This window comes from Ascaphus truei, chromosome 2, assembly GCF_040206685.1.
Source record: "Ascaphus truei isolate aAscTru1 chromosome 2, aAscTru1.hap1, whole genome shotgun sequence".
Lineage (NCBI taxonomy): Eukaryota > Metazoa > Chordata > Amphibia > Anura > Ascaphidae > Ascaphus > Ascaphus truei.
In genome coordinates, this window is record NC_134484.1 from 328988767 (window position 1) to 329005957 (window position 17191).

The 17191-nt window shown below is 43.1% G+C and overlaps 1 long non-coding RNA gene across 2 annotated transcripts in view; it reads right to left on the reverse strand.

The window, feature by feature from the left end:
* Positions 1–1617: 1617 nt before the first annotated feature.
* The window catches only part of LOC142488699 (uncharacterized), a 29591-nt gene continuing 14017 nt past the window's right edge, over positions 1618–17191 (reverse strand). The window contains exons 4-5 of one of the 2 annotated variants that reach the window (XR_012799593.1): positions 4849–4930; positions 1618–1918 (exon numbers count right to left, since the gene is read on the reverse strand). This is a non-coding gene — a long non-coding RNA (uncharacterized LOC142488699). Of the gene's footprint in view, positions 1919–4848; positions 4931–9268; positions 11504–15750; positions 15885–17191 lie in introns of those variants that run through there. The other variant, XR_012799592.1, reaches the window with a different exon arrangement.

A 17191-nucleotide genomic window follows, 5' to 3' on the forward strand; every position in this document is an offset into this window, starting at 1 on the left:
TCAAGGTGCTGGTGTCTTTGGCATCAGGAGAAAGTGATAGAAGAAACGGTGGTGCATCTGCTGCTGTTGAAGATAAATAGTAACCCAAAAACTGCACTGCGAAGATCTAGGTGCAAAAATTTATTGTAGGCACATTAAAAACAGCCAAAAAGGTCACTGACGCGTTTCACGTGGTATCCCACGCTTTATCAAAGCATCAGGGGAGGTTTCTGGGCGGCGTTAATTGCTTCACTGTGATGCGTCATCGCACCATCGTGTCATCACATGATGATGTCAGAACGCAAGGCGGAGCCTACCCACAAACCAGGAAGCGATCAGGACAGCACTACAGCAGGCAGATACTCGGTAGCACAGACTCCATGCTGCACAAGGATATCAAGGCAGCAAGGGCATCATGCAGAACCCCCCCCCCCATACACACACACACCCCTAACGCCAAAGACACCAGCACCTTCATCTTATTGATCTATATGCACATATATATCCAAAATTTTGTGAGTGAGATTCCACTGGATTCTCTACTTTATGTTGTAATAAATTGTTATACTTTATTGTACTATGAGGATTATTTCTGTTTCTCTTACATACTCCATGCCTTCTATCATGCCCATGGGCATCTCCTTGATATCTGGAGCTAAGTATTCATGTTTTAGTATTCCTACCCATTCACCATAATTGTGCTTTGGGTGTGTTTATATCTATCTTGTTATTTCCACAGGTAGTTGGTCATAATAGTGTGCAATATCTACTTCTTCCCTACACCAGACCTGGAGAGGATTCAAAAGGGCACTCATCCAATGCACGTTCATTTATATGATTTTGTTATCACATATTGCGCAAGTGGTGATTTTGTTTTAGTAGATATACCAGAAGGTTTACACTGATTTATTTTTGGTTGTTTCCTTATATCACGATTCATCATATTCACTCTGATGACAAGCACCAAGGAGAACATTTGTAATCTGCTTTAAGGTATAGCACATTAAGGTAACTTCCAATATAAGTCATTTTTTGGAGGAAATGCACAATAACACCTTTTTTCTTAGCAAACAGAATTACCGTTGGTAATATCTCACCACCTCCTTTCTAACATATCCACATCTCATTCTTTTAATGAGCATTTTGCTTTGAGATTATGGGAAATTATTTCCATTATTTCATCAAGGTTGGGTAAAACTGCTTTGGCTTAGGAGAATGGAAAATGTATGGTAAACAAGTGGTGTTATCTGTTACATTAGGCCTGAACAGATCAAAGGGCCTTCATTGATGCATCGCTGTTACGTGGCATCGTATTTGTCTCCAGTTGTCCAGGGATGAACTGATAAAATTTTGTTCATAACAATTAATACCCTTGGATCCACAAGATTAAGAAACTCATATGAAACTCAAAACGCTACTAAGCCTTAAACAGGCAATGATAATCTTTGTTGGAGGCTAGAATCTGCAAAGGCTTTACAAAAGTTAGGTAAAAATTGTATTTTTTTTTTTTTTTTTTAAATTAACTTTAATTTTATTGATTTAAAGTTTTACATACACAATAATACAATTTTATTTTATAATGTTAACAGTGTAAGAGAAGTAGATTTTTTTTTTAGGAACAAATTACTGCCCCACAAAGTTTACAGATAGGAGTGTTCACTTAAAACTGACACTGGGAGTTCAACTTGGTTAGAAATAGCTCTGTCCCATGTTTTCCCCTAATCAGAACAATGGGAGTTCTCTGCAGCTGAACAGTGTCATTCTTCATTGCGGAGACCCCTAGTTTAGAAGAGATTGAATTGGATTTGACAGTAAAAAGTTTTCAAAAATCAAGATACTGGTGTCATCCAACGGGAATTTGTACCGCCACGCCACGATGACGTTGTGACTTCCAATGACCATGCAGGAGTGAGACACACCCTGCTGCCATATTGATTTCCTAAAAGAGAAAAAAAATACAAATGGATTGGATGTTACCAGAGCAATTGGGATGGGAGGGGGTAACCAAGCTACATAATAAAGGTTATGCCCTCTGGTTACCCCTGAAACCGTGGGGACGCTGGTAGCTACTTAAGCACCATAAGCCAGGGACAATACATGTTTAAAATAGAGTGAGCCCTGCTTTTTTCTGTGTTCATGTTCCCCTGGCCTTAGAACTGTGAGATTTCTTATGTGTCAGTTTTAGGGGGGATATTTGGGTAGAAATACAATTATTTTGTTTGCAGGAGTTCAGGGACCGAAGTTGCTGGTAGTCCTTAAATTCTCTCCAGCGAGCAGACATGATTTGTCGGTACGCGGGGTGAATTACACCGGGGCAACCCAGTGTCCCCCAGATTCCTGGATTTCGAGCCCAAATATCCCAAATCCATTTCCCTTATAAGTATAAGGTTCCACAATGTGTATATTTATTAAAGTGTACTTAAGGTTTTAGACATTTGCTATAAGACTCTATACAGTCAGCCAGGGCATCAGCATAGACGCCGGCATGTCTGTATAGAGTCCATAGTTCAAAGAGGAGAGGCTATCCAGAGGTGAGAAGACTGTTTGGTGTGCGAGGAAGGGTAAATTGCCAAGTTCAGAGTACAAAGGGCACCCTAGGGGGACACCTCTTGTATCTGATAGACTTGGTGGAGCCTGCCCAGTGGGTGGTAATGAGTTACCTGGCAGAGATACAGCACGTAGGCGCTTCTCCCATTGGCTAAATATTATTTCCCACTCACCAGGCTTTTCGAGCCGGCTTGGCAAGCCTCCTCCTCTGACGTCAGCCCAGAGATGAGCCCCTGTATCTATTGGCTGGCAGGGAGGAATGCTCCAATGCTCTGATTGGTCGTTCCTCCTACCTCCATGCTAAGGATAGCTTAGCAGAGTGTATCAAAGGAGACGGCCGAATCAGAGGACCAGACAATTTTGTGGCTTGTGTCAATGAAACTAGGGCGGGCTTTTCAAAGTTGCTCTGTTCCAAATAGCAGAGCAAACGGCTTTTTTTATAAGCTAGAAAAGTCTAGCAGGGACTATGTCAGACGCGAGGACCAAGTTCTCATTTTAGAACATAGCGGTCGTGGTCAGGAGTTCCTGCCGAAAACAGTTCCAGGACTATCTGGACTAGGTCCCGGTCAGGGTTTTCTGTTGTATCTCGGTCTAGGATGTCCGGAACAAGGTTTCGATCAGGGTAAGCCCTTGGAAGCGAGCGCCCTGCACCTAGGAAAGGCTCGATCTCAAACCCCAGACCCCAGTAAGTGTGTATATTCCTCTATTTTGTGTTTTGTTGTATTTCTGAGGTTTTATCAAAATAAACCCCATTTTATTTCACTGCCTTGTTTTGCCTATTGAATGACCCCCCAAAATATAAATGTGTTCAAAGACCCGGTCTACCGTGACAGCAATAAAGCCTGATTATGAAATACACATTAAATAAGTAACAAGGAGGGTTGACTGCTGCTTTACCCAATTTACTGCTATGTCACGCCTTCTCCTAAAACAAAAGGTACAATTATAAACATACATTTTGCATTATTAAAATTATTGAAAAGCTGTTGTAGCTGCAATAAGATTTTTTACTGTAGGTTAAATAGAAATGCTCATTTGACCCAGTGTTTTGGGTTTGTTTTTGCCTCTAAAATGTCCTTGTGTTTAGTTTTCTCTTCTGATTTTGGCCTTAGGCTTTGGTCCCGCTGCGGCCGGCGGCGCGCACGGCCGCGAATCACCAGCTGCTTGCCTCTGTTGTTGATGTCCCCGCTGGCTCCTTCCGGCGTGGCTGACTGACTGCATGCTGTGACGCATCAGCCAGCCGGAGCTACAAGAAGCTTGTGATTTCGGCGAGGGGACGGACGAACGGACGGACCCTCCGCTCAAACCATGCTCCCTCCCGCTCCAGCTCCCTACAGACCGCAGGTAGCGGTCAATTGCCTTTCAGCGCACCACCTGTCTACAGTGCGGGCGTGCTGACTGGGGGAGCAGGGCCTTAGCCTTACCCTCTACAAAGCTAAAGTGCAGCATATCAACTGCAAGCATTTTGACCAATTTGCCAATTTGCCATTCAGCATAATGGCACAATCATGCGAGCGATTGTATGTGCGCACCCTATCAAAAGCTTTGCCAATTGTAGGTTAGTGCACTGGATTAGACATAACTGGTCCACGTGTTTATCTATCAGCAGAGGACCCCTTTTTCACATGTCTATGCTGCCCACTACCAGTATCAGCTTGTGCTGGAGCAGCCACCACACCCTCATCATCATAACCACTATTACTGATTAGTCTACCAGTGCCAAGTACATCCGTTATCGAAACATCATAGTGATGATGAGGAGAAGGAAGAAGAGGAGAGGGTGAGAAGAGGAGGGGGTGAGAGAAGAGGATGAAGGAGTGAGAGAAGAGGGGTGAAAGAAGAAGAGGTGAGGGAAGAGGAGGAAGGGTTGAGAGAAGCAGAGGAAGTGAAAGAAGAGGGGGTGAGAGAAGAGGAGGAGGAGGGGTGATAGAAGAGGAGGAGGGGGTGAGAGGAGGGGGAGGGGTGAGAGAAGTTGAGGAGGGGGGTGAGAAAAGAGGAGGAGATGGGGGTGAGAGAAAAGGAGAAGGGGGTGAGAGAAGAGAAGCGGGAGGAGTCAGAAGATGAGGAGGGGGATAAGAGAGGAGGAGGAGGAGGGGGTGAGAAAGGAGGCGGGGGTATGAAAGTGAGGGACTACTCTGTAACATAGGCTGAAGACTCAGCTAGGGTGCCGAATACCCTTGCATAGCCATGTTTGTGATGAGGCAGAAAGCTTCAGGAACTGAGACTGTGAAAAATGTCATTCCATTAATTACACAGTATAGATTATCTTAGAAAAACCCTGGAGTATACTTAAATAAGATCCAGTGCTTTATAATTCCTTACCTGAAAGGCCCCATGTAGTCTTCACTAAAGCTCACAATTTAAAGGATAAGTTGGCAGCCAGTGCCTTTAGGAGAAGTGATCCCTTAATAAAGAACAAGGAAAATTGGTTACAAGATAGATTGAAAGGCTTTTTCAGCCATGCCAACTGCAAAGTTTATAGGTATGATATAAATAAAACAACAGATTTTACCTAGAAAAAAAAATGGTGAAACACTTTCCATTAACATCATGATCAATTGTAAAATTGATTGTTATGTGTCAGCGTGCCCTTGCGGCCAGCAGTATGTAGGCCGGACCACAAGAAAACTCAGAATAAGAATTCTGGAGCACATTAGAAATATTGCTAATGAGCTAGAATTTCATCGTGTATCACTTTAAGAACTGCCATAATTCTGACCCTAGAGCCATACGTTATAGGGGTATAGAATATGTCTCACCCAAATAGAGGGGAGGAGATAGAGTAAGAGACCGCTCACAAAAAGAAACTTTATGGATTTACAAACTAGGAACTCTAAAACCTTTTAGATTGAACGTGGATATTGACCTGAATCCCTTTTTTAGATAGATTATGTGATGCTGGCACCCTGTTAACAGTTTCAGTATTCCAGGCCTGTGTCAATTAGGCTGATCTTATAGTGGCGGCTTCGCTATGTGCGCGTGCGCGCGTCAGGCACAATGCAGTACTTGATTATTGTAGTTAGCCAAGTGCCTGCGCGCTTACTGGCAAAGTAGCGTGTTGACGCGGCAGCGTTTTGAGAAGACATTAAATGCTGCCTTCTCGGGCGGCTGCTGCATGACGTCAGCATCACGTGAGCTGGTTCAGCCAATGAGGGCAAACCAGCTTTGTGATGTCTCCGTGACGCCCCCGTCACGCCTCCGCCACGCCCCCAAATGCCTGCAACACTGAGCACAGATGGAGCTCCCACTCTCGCAAGCAAGCGGAGTGTATGAGCTTAGCCTTAGATGTGGAACAGTTTGTTTGAATAATTTAAAATGTGTTCCCTGTACAGTGATATTTTGTTATGTAAAAAAAAGGTTGTTATACCATTTATGTTTCCTGATACGAAAATTTCGACTTATTATCTGTATGGGCATAAACATTTTAATATGGTTTTTAAAGATCTTTATCTATTTTTGGAAGATCCTTTCGTTTTAACACAGAGAACTAGTAGATTACTAGACAGTGAATTTCTGTGTAACATAATAGAACGTAGAATGGAAGTATTTAATTAACAAGTGAAATTATAAAGTACACAGATTAGGACCAATATTATTGGTATATGCTATGAGGTATATCCAAGAACAACTCAATGATACCAAGAAGGGTGACTCTCTTATTAAAACTTTGTGTTATAAAATACTAATATGTATATCTTTTTAAGGGTGTTTAACTAAGACACCATTTGAAAAGATGCTTTTATTTAATAACATTTATTTTTAGAATATATGCATTGACAGGAACAAATCATTAGCAGCATTGATTAGGTTGTTCCTCATGAATTGACCTAAGAGCATGTATTTATAACCAACATTGATGTTCACTGTACTAACTTGCTATTAATACTTTCTCTCTTCATTTTTAGTTTCAAGTCTATAACATTCTGTAAGATTTAGAATAATAATGTATGGGAAGAATAGAGTAAGAAGTACATGAAAAACCACACCAATGTTGTTTAAATGTTTTATATGATTTATATGTATAGTCCAGTTAGCTGTTTTATTAAAGATAATATGAATAGGCACAAAACGTAATTCTAAATATACAATGGGGCAATGGTATTTTAGAAGCATCCTCATTTAACACTGTATGTTTTAAACAAACTTGATCTTCAATATAATGTTCTCTAAATTCTATTGGATGTTGACAAGTAATGTACTATAAAAGGCGGAAGAGAGACTATAAGGAATATCCATGAGGAAGACAATGATTCAGTGAAACGCGTTGGGATCATTCTACGTTTGAAATTCATGCACAAGCTTCTGTGGGCATCATGGAATTCCTCCAGATGTTGAGGTGGTGGAGCTGTGACGCATGTACCAACTACGAGACGAGAGAACACGTTTGAAATTCATCCACAAGCTTCTGTGGGCATCATGGAATTCCTCCAGATGTTGAGGTGGTGGAGCTGTGACGCATGTACCAACTACGAGACGAGAGAACAGAGGATACTGCCTACAGGCTCCAAGCCAAAACCTACCCCTATGATGCAATGTATCAGTAATACTAGAATTAAATTCCCTTATGGAGTATGCAGCATGGAAAAGAATTGGCCTACTGTAACATTTGTGGAAGACTGTACATAGTACCTGCGCTCCTCCCTTTATGTCACACAGACTTAGGTTCTAAATGTAAAAATGTGACTAATATATTTTAGCCCAAATTGGTAGGAGCACAGGATCTGTTCTTTTGTTTTCCATATACAGTATGTAAGGCCAACCCTTTAATTTATATTTATAATAATAGTGTTACTTATTCATTGCGTCATAGGGATAGGTTATTGGCTCACCTGGCTTTTGCTTTACAGGGCAGTTCCTTGGAGGTATATGGCTCCTCCCTTCCGCTTAGAGTCCCTACCAATTCTCCAATTAGCATAACGGTATAATACACCTAATTGTCAGTCTACACATCACGCATCACTGAAGAGCAAGTGGGTGTCTATGGCTGACAGAAAGAAGAGATGTGTGTAAGTTTTAATATTTCCCACCAGGGTATTTGTGCACTCCCGGTTCACCTTTATACAGTAAATAAAGGGAACTCTGATACTGCCTTTGGCCAGCTTTTAATTGCACTAAATCACAAAAGCATATACTTCATATATTTTACCCCTTCGGGGCACTTTCACAAATTTCATAAAGTTTAGTCCACAGGACAATAAGAAATTACATATATTCAGTGTAGGTACCTTATAAACGGAGTTTACCTTGACGAGGTCTTTAGGCTTGAATCATGTTTTGATCAAAAGATGCAACCAATTGACTCCTTTGTTACACAGGTTTAGGTTCTAAATGTAAACATGTCACTAGTATATTTTATTACTATTACTATTATTTTAATTGGTAGGAGTGCAGGATCTGTTCTTTTGTTTTCCATATATGTAAGGCCAAACCTTTTACCAGAAGCATACTTCATAAAGGGAGGAGTACAGGTAATAAATTTCCACAAATCTCTCTAAGCCACTTCGAGGGGTGCCAGGAACACGTAGTACTTTCTGGACAACCTATTCCACCCTGATGCCCTGATTGTCCCCCACGACAACACCACTACTACTTTCAGGAGATAGAGAAGGGATTTTAGTAATGTTAATACAGCTGCATTGAGGAGGAGGATGATGATGATGACATTGTCAAGGAAGCTTCCCTTTCAGTTTATTTTCTTTTAGGATTATAAAGCTGCTGGGGCTAAAATTCAACTGCTGATTTTTTAGTAGTAGTAGTTTTCTCTGGGTTCCACTCCATACTCCTCCTTTCCTGCCATAATCACAATAACTACACGCCACCTTCCCAATCTCACTCTTTTGCCAATACAACTAGGCATATTTCACATTTTTACCATCTATTCAGCACAGTAAAGAAAAAAAGTAAATATACGTCACCCAAGGGAAACAAGCCGCTGACAATATTAGACGGATTATTGGCTTGAGCCGCGCTGGCACAGAGAAATGAGATCCCCTGTATGTTGCTCGGTCTTGATGCCGAAACTGGCCCTACATGCATGAAACTCTGAAGGCTTTTGGCTTCAAATGTGCATTCCTAAAAGCAATCCTGTCTCTTTACACCATCCCCACAGCCAGAGTAATTAGCCACGGTTTTCATTGGACCTGATCCCTACTAAAAATGGAACATACCAGGAATGTAAAACAAATATTTCTGTTTTGACTTTCTGTTTTTACACACCAGAGATGTCCACTCTCCCCACTCTTATTTGCTTTCTGTATGGAACTCTTAGTGGCCCATATACGGAATAATGTTAACACTATCGGGGATTCAGGCGGGGGACCAGGTGTTTACATTTACCCTGTTCGCCGATGATATATTACTAACACTCTCCAGGCCCCTTACCTCTCTGCCCAACTTGTTTCGGCGAGCTCTCCCACTTTAACAAATTACTGGGCTTCAAAATTAACAACAGCAAATCAGAGGTGCTAAATATCAACCTCAAGAGGGAGATGATTAATTTGATGGAACTTAATTTTGATATCAACTGGCAACCCAAAGCCATAAAATACTTTGGGGTTTACATAACCAGTGAGTATAATGCATTATACAAAACCAAAAAAACAGGACTGGCGCTTAAGACTATACATAGATGCTAGTAAATACATAAGAAAATTGACTGTAAAAAAGATTTTTTATTAGCAAAGATGCAGAACTCAGGAACTGGGGTAACCCTAAGGTTGACCTCCCAAATGGCATATCTACTGTAGTGTGAATCCACAATATACCCATACAGACCTAAAAAAGAAATCCACGTTCTACTCTTGAGGTAGTTAGGGGAATTTTTGGGATGTTTTCAAAAAACTAATCACGAATGATTTTGAAAAAATGGCTTTAAGCAGAAGTAAATTTAAACATAACTTGTCAAAAACAGAACGAGAGGCAGTGAAGAATCTATCAGATAACAAAACATTAGTCCTAAAGCAAGCAGACAAAGAGTGGTGGTCGAAATAATGAATAGGGTAGACTATGTAAAGAAGCAGATAGACTTCTGGGTGATGCTACTGTAATACTTGAGTGAAACTTGAAACGACCCTACATATCTATATCAAAAAGAATTATTAGCGCTCTTAGATAAATGGAAGGCTTCAGGGATCCTAAACAAAAAAGAGTCCGAATATTTAATGGTAGAAAATCCAAGGCTACTTTTTTTCTACTTTCTACCCAAAGTCCACAAATCATAATTTCATCAATCATAAATCATAATTTCATCAATCATAAATCACATTCATCATTATCAAATCATAATTTCGGGTATTGGGTCATGTTACAAAATCTGTCCGAATATTTAGACAAGTATCTGCAAAAATATGTCAAAATCCTTAGATCGTATTTAAAAAGACACAACGGATGTTTTAAAAGTTTTAGAGAATTTTAAATGGGAGGACCTGGGCCTGATTTTAAGTGTGACGTAACATCCCTGTACATGTCCATTGGACATGTACAGGGGTGTTCTGCGATTAAAAATATTTTAGTGCAAGATCCAGAAATGTTGGAGAGCCAGTCTAATTTTATTCTGGAAGGCTTTGATTTTATTTTAAATCACAATTATTTCAGTCTTAATGGTCAATGCTTTTTACAAAAATGCAGCACCGCCATGGGTACCAAGTTTGCACCGAGCTACGCTAACCTATTTATGGGACTCTGGGAGGATGACACCATCTGGTCCTACCCGGGGCTCGGTGCGGACTTGGTCCTATGGCGGCGTTATATCGACAACATTTTAATTATATGGAAAGGTAATGAGGCTCGGTTACAAACATTTATGAGTCACATCAATGATAATATAAAGAAAAAGATCCCAGCGCAAAAAACATGTTCCAAAATAGAAAAATATTTCATATAGAAATATAAGAAACACAAATGAGAGCTATGAAAAAGCACTATATTAATTAAGCAAACATAAAATTGAAACAATACAAAGTTACCAGAGGCTCCTTGTGCGTTGTGAATGCAACTGTTAGCAAAGGCAACAAAAGTAGCAGTCCTGTGGTTAAGGCAATGCTGATAGAGAAAACACCCACTCTCAGCTCGTCAGAGCAGGCAGTAAAGTTATCAGAAGTTTCTTGCGCGTTATAAATGTAGCTGTTAGCAAGGGCAACAAGGGCAATGCGGATAGGGAAAGCATCCGCTCTCAGCTTGTCAGTGCAGTCAGTAAAGTTACCACAGGCTCCTTGTGGGTTTTTGAATGTAGCTGTTAGCAAGGGCAACAAAAGTAGCAGTAACTGTGGTTCAGGCAATGCTGATAGGGAAAGCACCCGCTCTCAGCTTGTCAGTGCAGTCAGTTCACGTCTCAGTAGTTTGTAGTGTAGACCAGCTGATCCACTTCACGTCTGGCTCCACTCAGGAAAAACACCTGCTCCCAGCTAACTGCCCTCAGCTTGTACCGGTCAGGGAAGGCACCCGCTCCCAGTATGATGTTTCCAGTGGTCCCATTATTTCACAATGAAAGATTCACAAACACAATAAAGCTGCAGACAAAGAACACTGCCCTGCTCCGCCCAATCTTTGAATGAATAAGTGCAAAAAAGCATCAAAAAGGGGGAATTTATTATAAAAAAATACTAAATAGCAAAATATATATGTAGAGTAAAAATGAAATAAAAAACGCACAATCTATTTCCTATCCAACGCGTTTCGTATCATAAAAGATACTTCATCAGGGAATGATTGATACTGGAAATGTGTGCAATTTAAACCCAAATGCAACTTGAAAATGGGCGTAGGGTTACAAGACAATTAAGCCACCCCATAGCCCATTGGTGGATCTATTAAGCAATTAAACAAACAGCTGTAATTACTTCAGAGTGAACATGCAAGATCACATCCTACAAAAATCACTTGTAAAAACTAATCACAGAAATGATACATTTGGCTGAAAATTCTAACTATACATAACTTGAAAGATTCCATAGCAAATAGATATTATAACCTTGGGAGTCTGGAATGACAAAAAAAGTCAACATTAGAGTCAAATGGATTACTTAGAAGTAGAGAACCATTATTGATGTTACTATTTGGACTTAAAAAAAATTAATAAAAATTATTATGGTCCAAAATATCAACGGCAGGTATAGACAAATATATAGAAATGAAAGATAGATTCTTCTTATAGATAGGCTCTTATAGATACACATGAAAGAGATTATAGGAGTGATATAATATCAAGCTCCTCATTTAGCCCCATAGGAACCATGGTGTTCAATTGGAATATCCAGTAACTCTCTTGTCTAGAGAGTACCTTTATCCTATCTCCACCCCTCCAGTCTGTGGGTATAGCCTGAATACCTTTATATTTAAGATATGTAGGGTCCTGAGAGTGATGGGTCTTAAAATGTCTAGAGACACTGTGTTGTAGAAATCCAATTTTAATAGTGCGAATATGTTCCCAGATGCGCCTCCTCAAGTGCCTGCTGGTCCTACCCACATTTAGGAGACCACAGGGACACTCAAGGAGGTACACCACATGTGAAGTTGTACATGATATACAATCTTTGATGTTATAAATGTTATCTGAATTTATACCAGAAAAACTCTTGCGATTGTTATGAATATGCTTGCAAGCTAAACATTTCCCACAAATAAAATTGCCTGTAGGTTTAGAAGGTAACCACATTTGTATTAACATTGGTGATTTTAACATTGATATCACTTGGTGCAAGTGAATTTGTAAGATTTTAACTTTTCCTAAAGATCACACAAGGTTTTGCTGGCAATCTACAACCCAAAAAAGGATCATTCACCAAAATCTGCCAGTAATGATGTATAATTTTGTTTAAATATCTAGACTCTTACAATTTAACGTTGTAACAAAAGGAACAGATATTAAACCTGTTTCCAAAAGACCAAATTTGGGTTGAGGCTTTATCAGTAATTGTTCCCCATTCATTGACCCTTTTTGGAGTTTTTTGCACTTATTCATTCAAAGATTGGGTGGAGCAGTGCAGTGTTCTATGTCAGCAGCTTTATTGTGAGTTTGTGAATCTCTTATTGAGAAACCACCGGACCACTGGAAACATCATACTGGGAGCGGGTGCCTTCCCTGACCGGTACAAGCTGAGGGCAGTTAGCCAGGAGCGGGTGTATTCCCTATCCAGTGGTGAGTGGAGTGAGTGATTTACAAAAGATATACATGTATTTAATATTGGGGCAAAGCTCTTACAAACAAAGATTTAAGCAGTATTTGTGCTTTAAAAATAGAAAGAGGGAGATGATTTATTTTTAAAAAAGAGTGGAATAGCAAGCTTATAAAAAAAAATAAGTAGTACGCTAGGTGAGGAAATATAAAAATAGAGTTAAAGTAGTCTGTACTCCCAATTACCCGCACAGTTCAATCACTGGATGCAACACAAAGTGTGTGCAAATAGTATCTAGTTAACAGAAGCAAGTCTCTCTTGTTCTTAAAATGTAACATAACGTGTAACTTTCTATTCTAGCAATACAATAACATTATGATCCCTAACATCTTAAATTTAGCAGCTGGTATTGATTGATGATAATTTCCACAGTGACAAAATGTAAAGCTTAGTTAATTGCAAGGGCCATGCATCTTTTCAGCAACAGTTACATGTATGTTTACCTTTTTTAATCTGATTGATAAGTAATCCCTTCAACGTTTGAGTAGCCTGCTGTATGTTGCAAAACAACTAGTTCATTAAGGTAAGTATGGTGAAAGTGTTTTTGTACTCTCTTTGCTCCTGAAAATTAGGTTTGCAGGGAGAAACTGAACCCTGAGATATACATACTGTATGCACACAAAGTCAATGCATCTTTTGGTGACAGTTTGTACTTAATGTGGAAGATTGGTGAATGATTTCATATCATGGTTCTGTGGTCAGGTCTCCCTCTGGGTTCCTCTGCTCCCCTTACCTCTGCTGCGACGGCGGGTGCCGGGAGTGTTGCGGGGGCGCGCGGCTGCTGGAGGGTGGTGCGGGGTGCCTCTGATTAGTGCCGGGAGCGTGCAGGTGCTGGTGGCTTGGGCGACGGGCTAACTAAAGGCTCCGGTGGCTCCCTTTGCAGGGCGCCACCATGTTGTGATTGGCCGCGCATGCGAGGAGGGTTTGCCCATGCTCAGAATGTCCTCAGTTGCGGTTGCGGCGGCCATTAAAGGGAAAGGATCCCAGGGGGGAACTACAACCCCCAGCAGCCACTGGTGCTGCAGAAAACACATGGCCCCACACAGCCAATGGTGCTGCAGCATTCCCCTGCCTGAGTGGATACATTTCGCTGGCAAAAGACACGCTAGTCAGTTGGAGCCAGGACAGAGAAGGAGATGGTAGAGTCTGAGTGTCAGTGGCACTCAGACTAGGCCAGGGAATCCCCATAGGGCCCATATAGGCCTGAATCACGTGTAGTTTGTGGCTGCTTCAGGGAAGGCCCTTTGATAGGGACGCTTCCCCATTTTACTGTAGTGTCAGGGACAGAGTGAAGACGCCGCACGGTAATCGCGGTGTTATCAAAGACTCTTAAAGGTGAAACCCTCCTACCTGAGTCCACCCAACGCAGAGGAGGACACCATCGCGGAGGCCCACGTCGCTGAATCAGACGGATTCTTGTTGCTAAGTCGGCCGCACTGAGTACTGGAGTACTTGGCAGGTACCTCTACAAAGTGCACCAACAGTTCACGGGATATCACTACTCCCTACACTTTTGGGTGGGCTGGACATTAGGAAAGGGACATCAGGGTATTGGTGTCTAGCACCCGATGTACTTTGGGACACTCACTGGTGGTACTGGGCTGGGTGTTCACTATACTATGTGGTGGTCTTATGTTATGTGTTATCAGTAAAGGTTGTTATTATATATCATGTGTGTTTACTATTACTATTGGTTATGTGAGAGGCTCCTCCCACCATGCTGGGATCCCTCGCAGGTGGAGGCGCTGCACCGAGACGATAATTATACCGCCCCAGACTCCCCGTGGCGGAGGCTTGGGCCCTCTGTGAGCCAACAGGTAGCACCGGTAGTCTCTCTATTTAGGGGGAAAGAGGGCTACAGTTCAAATGTTAGACAATGATCTTCCAAGTTCCTGGGTACTGTTTTGGCATGAGAGAGGTGAGAGGGCAGGTAATTGAGATTGTCCATGCTGGAGTCATGTTTGTAGTTAGTGGGAGAATAAGTAGCACAGTGGTAATGGCACACTTTTAAGGGGGCAAGTCCAGTGTGAATCCCAGGATCAGATTCCTGCCACCCTGGGCAAGTCACTTTATCTCTTTATGTCTTAGGAACCAAAACATTAGACAGGGCAGGGTCCTGTGCCTGAAAACGTCTATATCGGGCTTTGGCGGTGAAGGGTTAACCAGGCCAATAATAAAGGTAGTATGCCCGGCTGGTTAGCCCTAATCCTTGTTGGGACTGAAGGGGTTAAACTGTATGGTCAACATAATGCCCTGTTTTCCCCAACACTATCTTTATTGTCCTTGTTTTGTAGCCCCAGCAGTTAGCTGCAGTAGTATGAATGAATGAGAAAGGTGCAAACTGTATTCGCGACACAAGGGGGAGCTTCTAGTGCTGTGCCAAGCACTAATTGAATAAGTGTGCCTGCGAGTAAGTAGCTGCATTAAAGATGGGTATCAGGGCTGACTTCCAGTGACGTCAACGAAGATGGTCATTTGAGAAGGGAGCTTCCCGACACCCTCCTAAGCAAACGCTAGACCGAGCACTTTCCACGCAGCAAAATTCCCCCGGAAAGCCCTCAAAACCTCCCCCGAAGTAGGCGCAATGCTGACGAAAAACAAACGGACCCAAAACACGGTCACTAAGTTTTTCTCGCCCGCGCAACGCCAGATGGAGCCGTCCGCCGATGTCCAAGATGGCGGTGCGAACCCCGACCACACCGGGAGAGGAGGGGAGCAGGCCCAGTTTGAAATCCCAGAACATGGCCTGGACAGGGACTTCTTCAAGGCCCTATTTATAAAATGAGGAGGGGGTTCCAGGAGGACCTGTCTACAGCTCTAGAAGGCCTCAGGTCGGACATAGGTAATCTTGCCACACGTGCTGACACTGGAAGCTAAAGTGGAGGAGGTTTGTCTGGGCCAATCCAATTCTGAAGACGAGGTGAACAGGCTTGGCCACCTCGTTAATGAGCTTAAGGATGCCCTGGAGGACCAGGAAAATAGACAGTGAAGACAAAACCTGCACATCAGAAACGTTCCTGAATCCATCCTCCCCGACGCTATTCAGACTTACCTGCGCAAAGTCTTCCTGATGCTAGTGCCAGACCTCCAAGAACATGATCTACAGATGGATCGTGCTCATCGGGCCCTTGGACCCAAATCTCCAGATCCCAACCGCCGCAGAGACATCATAGTCAAACTGCATGCCTATGCCGCAAAGGAAGAGAATTATGACCGCCAGCAGAGGGGCAGGAGACCTACAGATTAGAGAAGACACTCTACAAATCTTTGCTGACCTGTCTGCGGTCACAATCAGCAGATGAAGAGAAATGAACCCCCTAACTACCATTCTCAGGGCACAAGGCATCAGATACAGATGGGGATTCCCTTCAAGTTGGTGGTCCCCAGAAATGGCCGCTACCTAACTATCACAGATACAGAAGAGTCTCAGGAATTCCTTAAAAGCTCTTGGAATAACCCCTCCACAAGCCCGGCAGCCACCCCCCAGAGTCCCAACCAGACTGACACCCTCAGAGACCCCCCCCGTGCCTCGGGGCGTCTTGCAAGTCAGAAGCAGCATTAGGGTCTAATCAACATCCCCCCCTCATTCAGACGTTAACCTGAAGAAGCAACAACAAAAGAGCAGACCCAAGAACCCACTCACAAGCAGATCCAGCTTGTCAAACACCTACCCGAAGAAGTTGAATAGAACTGGGACAAAAACTCAAATTTTCTCCCGTCCTCCCACCCCCCCCCCCTCCCCCCCCTCTCCCTCATTCATCGCAACCCAAACGATCCATGTTGGTGTTGTCCCCTTAGCCACAGCGGGTCTCAGCCTTTCTCTTCCCTCTTGCTGCTTCACCGAGAGGCCTCCCGCTGATGTGCCCGCTCCCCCGGCCTGAGACTGATACCGGGAGGACTGGGTATCCAATATTAGGCCACAAGCCACACGTCTACTAACCATCCTCCCCCTTTCTTCCCAACAACCTATCCACCGACCCCCCCCACACCCAGTACTCTCCGCACACACCCCTTCCCCCCCCCCCCCCCGGATCACAGTCCCCTCTCTCTCCCACCACACCCCCCTCCCCCCCACACATCTGTATACTAACCCCACGAGCCCACCTACACCGCCTGATGGAGACGCTTCCTCCCCCTCTCAGTCCCCTATCCCATTAATCTAAATATACCCCCCCTACCTTCCTCCTCGCAAATCCCCCCCAGCGACCCAGCAGGACTCCTGCTTACCTCGCCGGCACTCCCGACCTGTGCCGCATCCCCCCCCACCTCTGCAAGCACTCCGTCCTCTAGCCTGCTCCCAGATGACGGGATGGTACTCCATCCGGACTGTTCCCCGCTGACCGAGAGCACACCCACGCACCTTCTGCATGTCCCCACCGACACACCCCCAAGCGGCCTCACAACGAGGAGGAAAGTTCCCAACAGGACTCTAACCACCGGACGATGCGCTCCACTAGAGGCTTGCCTGATTGCGGGACTAATTAACAAGGGAC